The sequence below is a fragment of the Sus scrofa genome, chromosome 13 (assembly GCF_054392235.1).
Source record: "Sus scrofa isolate SSC_HxYL_T2T_F1_AM1 chromosome 13, Sscrofa_HxYL_maternal_Yorkshire_Landrace_v2.0, whole genome shotgun sequence".
Lineage (NCBI taxonomy): Eukaryota > Metazoa > Chordata > Mammalia > Artiodactyla > Suidae > Sus > Sus scrofa.
In genome coordinates this window covers 112,573,689-112,583,304 of record NC_139395.1, presented here as the reverse complement: position 1 = coordinate 112,583,304, position 9,616 = coordinate 112,573,689, and the positions used below count along the sequence as shown (strand labels likewise).

General features: G+C 39.0%; 1 pseudogene; it reads right to left on the bottom strand.

Moving 5' to 3' along the window:
• Positions 1 to 1,178: 1,178 nt before the first annotated feature.
• On the bottom strand, positions 1,179 to 2,508 carry LOC100628104 (tubulin alpha-1B chain-like; annotated as a pseudogene).
• Between the last annotated feature and the right edge of the window lie 7,108 nt (positions 2,509 to 9,616).

The following is a 9,616-nucleotide window of genomic DNA, read 5'->3' as shown; positions in this document are numbered from 1 at the left end:
TTTCTGTTTTGTGGATAGTTTCCTTTGCTGTGCAAAAGTTTTTAAGTTTAATTAGGTCCTATTTGTTTATTTTTGCTTTTATTTCTTTTGCCTTAGAATACATCTGAAAAAATTGTTATAATTTATGACAAAGTGTTATGCCTGTGTTCTCTTTTAAGATTTTTATGGCTTCAGGTCTTAAATATTTAGGTCTTTAATCCATTTGAATTAAAAATAACTTTTGAGTAAAAGTTATTTATTTCTTCCTTTGCATTTTGAACTTTGAAATAAAGTGTAACGTAAAAATTAAGTCCTGCCCTTTAAACTGTGTGACATAACAGATGTCACCAGTGCTACCATTTTTTTTTTAATCCTAGTCTCATTTTAATAAATGTTCCATCATGGAGGAATTGTCATGCTTCTCTTGTTTTTGATGATCTGCTCTGACTTCTCATTGATATCTGGCTGTTATTTTGCTAGTACTTGCAGACTGAAAAGAAGAAAGAGACAGAGAACTTGCTGAGCTTAATGAGAAACTGTCCAGACTGAATTTATTTGATAGTGTGCTGATTTAACAACGCACAACTGGTCACCTGGAGTTTGAATTGATTGTTTTCATTTATGGTATTTTTCACATATGGAAAATGTGATTTTTCTTTAGTCTAGAAAAATGTTAGACTTTCTTATGGGACTAATTTCTAGTGTATTATTCTAGAACTTTTAGGGATGAGCCAAAATGGAATAGAATTTTTTTTTTTTTTTTTTTTGCTTTTTAGGGCCGTACCCATGGCACATGGAGGTTCCCAGGCTAGGGGTCTAATCGGAGCTATAGCCCCTGGCCTATGCCAGAGCCATAGCAACGCCAGATCTGAGCCGTGTCTGTGGCCTACACTGCACCTCATGGCAACACCAGATCCTTAACCCACTGAGCAAGGCCAGGGATCAAACCCACGATCTCATGGTTGCTAGTCAGATTCGTTAATCACTGCGCCATGATGGGAGCTCCTTTTTTTTTCTTTCTTAAAGCCTTTACTTTTTGAGACATGACAGAAAAAATCTTACAGGTACATATGGAAAAAGTAATATATGATCATAGTTAAAACTGAAGACAATCTAATCAGAAAGCTTTTACTCCTGTCAGCTAATGCTGAAGCTGAAATTCTGAGTATGACATGCTGCAGAGCTTAAAGGAATAGTAATTAGTATTCTTCTCCTTCTTCCTCTCCTTCTCCCTCTCCCTCAACAGAATCCACACCAACCTACTCATAATCCTTCTCAAGGGCAGCCATGTTCTTACTGGCCTCAGAAAACTCTCCTTCCTCCATGCCCTCATCCACGTACCAGCGAACAAAGGCATGCTTGGCATATGTCAGGTCAAACTTGTGGTCCAGGTGAGCCCAGGTCTCATTGATGGCTGTGGTGTTGCTCAGCACGCACACAGCCCTCTGTACTTTTGCCAGATCTCCACAAGGGACCACAGTGGGTGGCTGGTTATCAATGCCAGCTTTTAAGCCATTGGGGCACCAGTCCACAAACTGAATGCTGTGCTTGGTCTTTATGGTGGCAATGGTGGCATTGACTTCTTCGGGAACCGTGACGCCACGGTACAACAGGCAGCAGGCCATGTATTTACCATGGCGAGGATCAAATTTCACCATCTGGTTGGCTGGCCTAAAGCAAGCATTGGTGATCTCTGCTACAGTAGACTTTCTCAGCAGAGATGACAGGGGCATATGTGGCCAGAGGGAAATGGATGCAGGAGTAGGGCAACAAGCTGGTCTGGAATTCTGTCAGATCAACATTCATGGCTCCATCAAACCTCAGAGAAGCAGTGATGGAGGACACAATCTGGCTAATGAGGTGGTTCAGAGTAGTGTAGGATGGGTGCTCAATATCAAGGTTTCTATGAAAGATGTCATAGATGGCCTCATTGTCTACCATGAAGGCACAATCAGAGTTCTCCACGGTGGTGTGGGTGGTAAGGATGGAAATGTAAGGCTCACCTACAGCTGTGGAAACCTAGGGGGCTGAATAAATGGAGAATTCCAGCTTGGACTTATTCCCATAATCGACAGAGAAACGTTCCATCAGCAGAGAGGTGAACCCAGAACCAGTTTCCCCAACCAAAGCTGTGGAAAACCAAGAAGCCCTGAAGACCTGTGCACTGGTCAGCCAGTTCTGAACTGGGTCCAAGATGAGGTCAATGATCTCCTTGCCAATGGGATAGTGACTTCTGGAATAGTTATTGGCAGCATCTTTTTTGCCTGTGATGAGCTGCTCAGGGTGGAAGAGCAGGCAGTAGGTGCCAGTGCTAACTTCATCAATGACTGTGGGTTCCAGGTCTACAAACCTGCCCTGGGCACATGCTTGCCAGCTCCTATCTCACTTAAAGAAGGTGTTGAAGGAGTCATCTCCTCCCCCAGGGGTCTTGTTACTTGGTATCTGTTCCAGGCAGTATAGCTCCCAGCAGGCACTGCTGATCTGGACACCAGCTTGGCCAATGTGGATAGAGATGCACTCACACACCATGGCTGCCAGTCAGCAAGTGCAGGCAACAGGAGTAGACACTGAGTCCTGGTTACCATCACTGACAAGCTAAGAGTCAAGGTGAGCAACACATTCTATTTCCCCATATTTTGTATCCCATACTTTACAACTTTCTGTTTGGTGGAAGGATTTTAAAGCAAATCTCAGACATTATATTATTTCATGTCTAAATATTTCAGTGTCACTAATAGAGAAGAGTGCTGCCCCAACTTAACAAAAGTACCAGTGTTACATCTAGTCAAACTACCATCGTCTAATACCCAGTCCATGTTTAAATTTTAACAGTTGTCTCAAAAAGTTCCTATTATAGTTGATATGTTTGAGTCAAGATCCAAAGGGGCTTACACTTTGTATTTGGCTGATAGATCACTTAAGTCTCTATTCTATAGTTGTACACACCACTCCCTAAATTTCATTTATTTGCTGAAACCGAGTTTGACTGTTTTTCATTTGCTTTGAAAGAGTGCTTCAGAAGTGGTGCTGTGTGCTTTCTCTTGCATCTTATCAGGAGGCCCCATTTTATCTTTAATTTTTTTTTGGTCTTTTGTCTTTTTAGGACCGCGCCCACAGCATATAGAAGTTCCCAGGCTAGGTGTTGAATTGGAGCTGCAGCTGACGGCCTAAACCACAGCCATACCAACTCAGGATCCAAGCTATGTCTATGACCTACATCACAGCTCACAGCAATGCCGGATCCTTAGCCCACTGAGCAAGGTCAGGGATTGAACCCGCATCCTCATGGATACTAGTCGGGTTTGTTAACCACTGAGCCACATGGGAACTCCAGGAGCCTCATTTTTAGATTATAAGATTTATTAGTGTGTTTAGGTGTTATCAGCCTAATAAAGACGTAAAATTTCTCACCAACCATTACCTAATAAGGGAAAATGAATGCAGCCTTGATCCACTATTTCATTATGAATTGCAAAATGTGCCATTTAAAAATTCTATCATTTCTTTTGTTCTTACTTTTAGAGTTCTTTGATAATAAAGAACTGCCCCTTGTTAAGTTTTGTTACTTTAAAAATAGGGTTTGTTGTGGAAAGGTAGAATATATGCTTAATTATTTCCCCTTACTAAATTTCAGAATATAAGTTGGTATCCTTGCTATTTCCAAAGGTGATCAATGATGTTTCTTTCTTTTTTGAGTATATCTCTGAAGTTATGAATTTTACATATTGTTTTGTTCCAGTAGAGTTCTTATTCTTTTAGCTGTTCAAATTTTCTTATCCTTGGCCAGTGCTTTTCCTTTCAAATTGGTTCTTTTGTCCCTTTGGCACATCTTCAGTGTCCTGTGATAACTTCCTTGTTTCCTGGTACAACAAAGTGTTTCAGGATCATTTTATATATTTTCTTTCTTTCTCTTTTTTCTTGTTTTTTTTAGGGCCCCACCCACAGCACATGGAAATTCCCAGGCTATGGGTGGAATTGGAGCTGTAGCCGCTGGCCTACACCACAGCTACAACAACGCCAAATCTGAGCCTCATCTGTGACCTACACCACAGCTCATGGCAACACCAGATCCTTAACCCACTGAGCAAGGCCAGGGATCGAACCTGCATCCTCATGGATGCTAGTCAGATTCATTTCTGCTGAGCCACGATGGGAATTCCCCATTTTGTATATTTTCTGCTGCAGAACTGGAATCAGCCATCTTTCCAAAGAGCCCCAATTTCTTTTTTTTCTTTTTTTTAAAAGTTCTTTCTTTTCTCTTCTCTTTCTTTCCTTCTTTCCTTCCTTCCTTCCATCTTTCCTTCCTTCCTTCCTCCTTCCTTCCTTCCTTCCTTGCTTCCTTCCCTCCCTCCCTCCCTCCTTTCTTTCTTTAACGGCTGCACCCACATCATATGGAAGTTCCTGGGCCAGGGGTAAAATCTGAGCCATAGCTGCGGCCTATGCCACAGTAGTGGCAATGCGGGGTCCTTTAACCCACTGTGCCAGGCTAGGAATTAAACCCAAGCCTCTACAGCAACCCAAGCCAATGCAGTCAGATTCTTAACCTACTGCACCACAGCAGGAACTCTGAGTCAGACTTCTTTTACAGAAAAATGGCATTTAGAGACCATAAGCTTGACACTGGGAATGCTCATTACCTCTGAGTTGTCATTGTTTCTAGGTCCTCTCAGTAGACAGGAATGTGAATTCTTTTTATTGAGAGAAATATTTCAAGATAACTGGCTTTTCAGTTATATTCTTTGATCTTATATTACTATTTCTTTTGTTTTACAGTGAAAATCTTGGTTCCTGATGACATACATATAATTATTTTATTTTTGATTTACATTTAATGTAATTTAGTATTTAATTGTTTGCTATTTTTCTATTTTTAGGATACATCCTTCTAGGGAGGTACAGTAAAAATATAGTGATTTTATTTTCAAGTTACTTGAAGTAATTATTCTGAGTGGCTATGCCAGCAGCTTGATTAAAAGTTAGCTTCATTTCTAGCAATCCTACTTCTGGTAACTTGAACAGACATTTGCATACTCATGTTCATAGAATATTATTCACAATAGCCAAAAGGGTGGAGACAACACAAGTGTCCATCAATGGATGAATAGAGATAAACAAAATGTAGTATATACCTGCAATGGGATACTATTCAATCTCAAAAAGAAGTGGAATTCTGACATATGCTACAACATGGATGAACCTTGAGGGCATTATGTTAAGTGAAATAAATCACACATCTACCTTGAAATCTTCACATCTACCTTGTTCAGAGCCAGACTGGGAAACTGGTGTAGAGAAGACAAATAGGCTGATACCTAGCGCTACTCTTGTTAAAGTTCTTCCTGACTCTGACAGGTACCCAGCATCAGTTCCCTCCAGGTCTTCAAATCTGGAGTCTGAATCTACCCTCCTGAGTTTGGAGTAGAATTATACTACTCTTTAGGAATAGGAAGGACTATGTGGTTGTATTAGAGTTCTCCAAAGAAACAAAATGTTTCAGAATGTTGCATACACACACACACACATATACATGTAAGAATGCACATAGATTGATATATAGAAGACAGATATTTGTTAAAAGGAACTGGCTCATGTGATTATAGCAAGCTGTCAGGTCAAGAATCTGCAGGGTGTGCCAGCAGGCTGGAGACCCAAGGAAAATAATATTCCAATTTTAATCTGAAGGAAGTCTATTATATAACCAAGAAGAGTTTAGGCTGCAGATGAAGTCCAGAGTGCTGAAAAAATTTCTCTTGCTTAACCTTGGACAGTCTTTTTATTCTTCTCAGGCTTTCTACTGGTTGGGTGAGGCCCACCTATACAATGGAGGGCAATCGGTTTTACTCAAAGTCCACCAATTTAAATGTCAATCTCATCCTCAACAGAAGCATCTAAAATAGGAGTTCCCATGGTGACTTGGTGGTAACGAACCTTGACTAGTATGCATGAAGATGCAGGTTTGATCCCTGGCCTCTCTCAGTGGATTAAAGATCCAGCATTGCGATGAACCATGGTGTAGGTTGCAGACGTGACTTTGATCTTGTGTTGCTGTGGCTGTGGTGTATGCTGGCAGCTGCAGCTCTGATTTGACCCCAACCTGGGAACATCCATATGCTTTTTAGGGTGCAGCCCTAAAAAGACAAAAAAAGAAACATCTAAAGTAATGCTTGACTAAATATGTATGTAGACACTTCATGATCCAGCCAAGTTGACACATAAAATTAAGCATCAGGCAGAATAAAATGAAAAAAGGGTTTAAGATCAATGAGAGGATCCTGACCCCCAACTCATAATATCAGAAAGTTAGCATTAAAAGTACACTGGAGATGATTTATTTTAGCTGTTTATTTTGTAAATGAGAAAACCAAGCCCCAGAGTGATTAAATGAATTGCCCAAGATCTCACATACATTTGTTAAATAAATAAATAAAAAACAAATTGATAGAGTCTTTTCCACCTGTCACGTGCTGTGCTAGGTGCTAGTCATGTAGTGGTGACCAAGACAGATCCTGTACCTGCTTTTATGAAGCTTTTCCAAGGAAGGGTCGCTTAAGCTGAGACAAGAGGATAAGTAGGAGTTAATCAAGGGATGTGGAGCAGCAACAAGATGAGGGAATCATTTTTCATGCATAGGGATCCAATTGTAGGCAGAAGCTGAGGTGGGAAGAAGTTGAGTGACCTTGAAGAGCTAAGAGAAGTTCAGAATAAATGGAAAGAAGCTGATAAAAGACTCAAAGATGTTTACATTGTGCCTTCCCCTAAAAACTATACTCTTTCTTCCCACAGTGGTTTCTTTTTCAAAGTGTCTAGCAATCTTTAAGCAATCAGTCTTACAGCCCCCAAAGAGCAGGCATCATTATTGCTATTTAGTGACTAGAGAAATTAGGGCATGGAGCACTCTAATGCCTTGCCCAAGGCCAGTGAAAAATTAAGATTAGAGAACTAGAATTGAAAGTCACAGGGGAAGCCTTGGCTTCTCTGAGACAATCGTGGGAAAGGAAATTATTTATTCTGGAAATTTAAATAGTCATCTTGGAAACTTCAGTGAAATCAGAGTGCAAAAATAGGCCTTCTCCCTGTCCCCCAGCACAACAATAATTTAGCAGTAATTATAATAATGATCACTAAATGATTCGTGTGCTGATTAGGCTAGGATTTCCCAGGGCTGAGTTCCCAAGTCGCCTTCCTCATCTCCCCCTCTGTGATTTACCTAGGGCTCTAACATGACTGCACTTAAATAGATCTCCAGCCAGGGACCCCTGCTGCTGAGGACAGGACTGCTCTGGACAAGCCATCCTGACAATGTTAGTGTGAACACACTGGAAGTGACCTGATGGAGTTGCCTCATTGGACAGTCTCTAAACATGGTATGCTTGGTGATTTATTATTGTTTAAACGATTTTCCCTTTCTATGCCTATCTCTCTGATTTACATTTACCTGTGGTTTTTCTGGATGTATTGAAAACATTTAACTTTTATCATTCTTTAATTTTTAATTGTCTTCTGATTGTCACTTAATTAAGCTTTAATAGAGTCTACTGAAAAAAAGAGAAACCATCGCTTACTGGTAAGCTGTTCTGTTTTCATTATGTCTGACAAGTTAGAGAAATGAAGAAACAAGGGAAAATATTTATGTCTTCTGGAAGATGTATGGCATGTAATGGGCTTGGACTTTGCTCGTCCTGGGAAAAGGGATAATTCTTCAAAACCACAAGATGTTCAGATGACATTCAAATGTGCCTGTTGCAGCTAATGTTGTTCATCTGTGATTACTCTGAGTCACTTTTCAATTTTCACTAGTTCACTTTCAAATGGGGTGGGAACCTCTGCCTCCCTAGTTGATAGAAGTAGAAAGGGGGGGGCTTGGAGGAGGAGAGATCTTGATTCCAGGCTTGATGCGAGTCTTCTGGTCCTATGATTGCTCACATGTTACTTAACCTCTGATCTCAGTTTGTTTATAATTAAATAGGGATAATATTTTCCTCACTGGGGTTTGCTTGTACTTACATGTAATGTGAAAGCCTCTGGCCCTACCCTAATTCTCCTTGGCAATTCTTCTAACACTTCCCCTGGATGTTTGCCACTCAAGTCTCAAGCCTGGGAGTAGCTAAAATTTATTAAAAAAAGTGGTGATTTGTCCACTCATTACAATTATTTATATACCACATTTTTTTTTAGGATTTAGGAAAGTATGCCAGAATTATTAAAGCAAGGCATCTATATCATCATTTTAGTGTTCAATACAAGTGTTTTGAAATGATTTCATCTTTCATATTAAAGGCAATTTGGAGAGCGGCTAATGTGCCACAATTAAAGAAAATTGAAATGGAACATATCTTATTTAATATTTTTTTAGGCTAAGAGTCAAGTACAAGTGAGTGCTCATTTATTTCTATCCAAACCACATTCAGAACTTGATTCATATCTCTGTGTTAACTCTGATTATCTGCATTTGATATTCATATCCCTAAACCCTGCTCTCGCGCTCTCTTTTTCCAAACAAAACTAATTTGGAATCTTCAGGGCTGTCCTTGTTGAAGCCAAGCAGAAATGATTTCCAATGTGAAGTGAATAGTTTATATATAAGAAAAAATTTGAAATATAATGGTAATGATAAGAGACTGATTCTTTATACGTTTCAGAGCTTTGTCTTATTCAACATGCACTCATATATTATTTAATTGCTCCTTACAATGACTCTGGGAGGTCCTTCTACAGTTCAAAAAACATTCAAGAGTGAAAGATGTCAAACTAGTGTTCTGAGGCTTGTATAATCTTGATGCTAAAACCAAGCAAGGTAACATAAGAAAATTATTGCCTCTTTCACCTATGAACATAGATGCAAAGATCCTAAATAATAATTTTATTTCTTTACTTTCTTATGAAGGATAACTGATAGTGATGTGCACAATCCTAAGTTAACAGCTTCATGAATTTCTTCTGTATACCTCCATGTAACCCCAGATTTTGCTGTACTTAGATTATCTACCTCTTTGCTTTATCACTTTTGAATACAGGAAACAAAACCACAGAAAGTAGAGTTTCCTTTTATTTTGATTCTCACATTTATTCCCATTCTTCCCTCCCTCCCTGACCAGAAGCAGCCAATATTATGACTTCAGTGTCGCTTCTTTCAGTCCATTTCAAAAATAGCTTTAAATACACTTAATGCTTCTTTAAGAAGAATGTATAGCAATACTGTTTAATAGAAATATGATGCAAACCACATGTATAATGTAAACTTTTCTAACAGCCACTCTTAAAAAACAAAAATTACTCATGTACAACAGCACAACAATATTTTACATCATAATGGATAAAGTGAAAGGCGGTGTCATTGAAATATTAGTTCTTAATGGAAAAACATAGTTTACATTGCTTTGGTTTTAAGATTTAAGTTAATTGAAATATATAAGATAAAAATTTAGTTTCTTAGCCACACTATTTAAATTTCAAATGCTCAGTAACCACATGTTCCTATTGGACAGCACAACTCTATAGGTATTGCTTTGTATACTTTTTAAAAATTTTATTGGAGTATAATTGACTTATAATGTGTTAGTTTCAGGTGTACAGCTAAATGAATCACTTATACACATACATATATCCACTTTCTCAGAACCTTTTCCCATATAGTTTA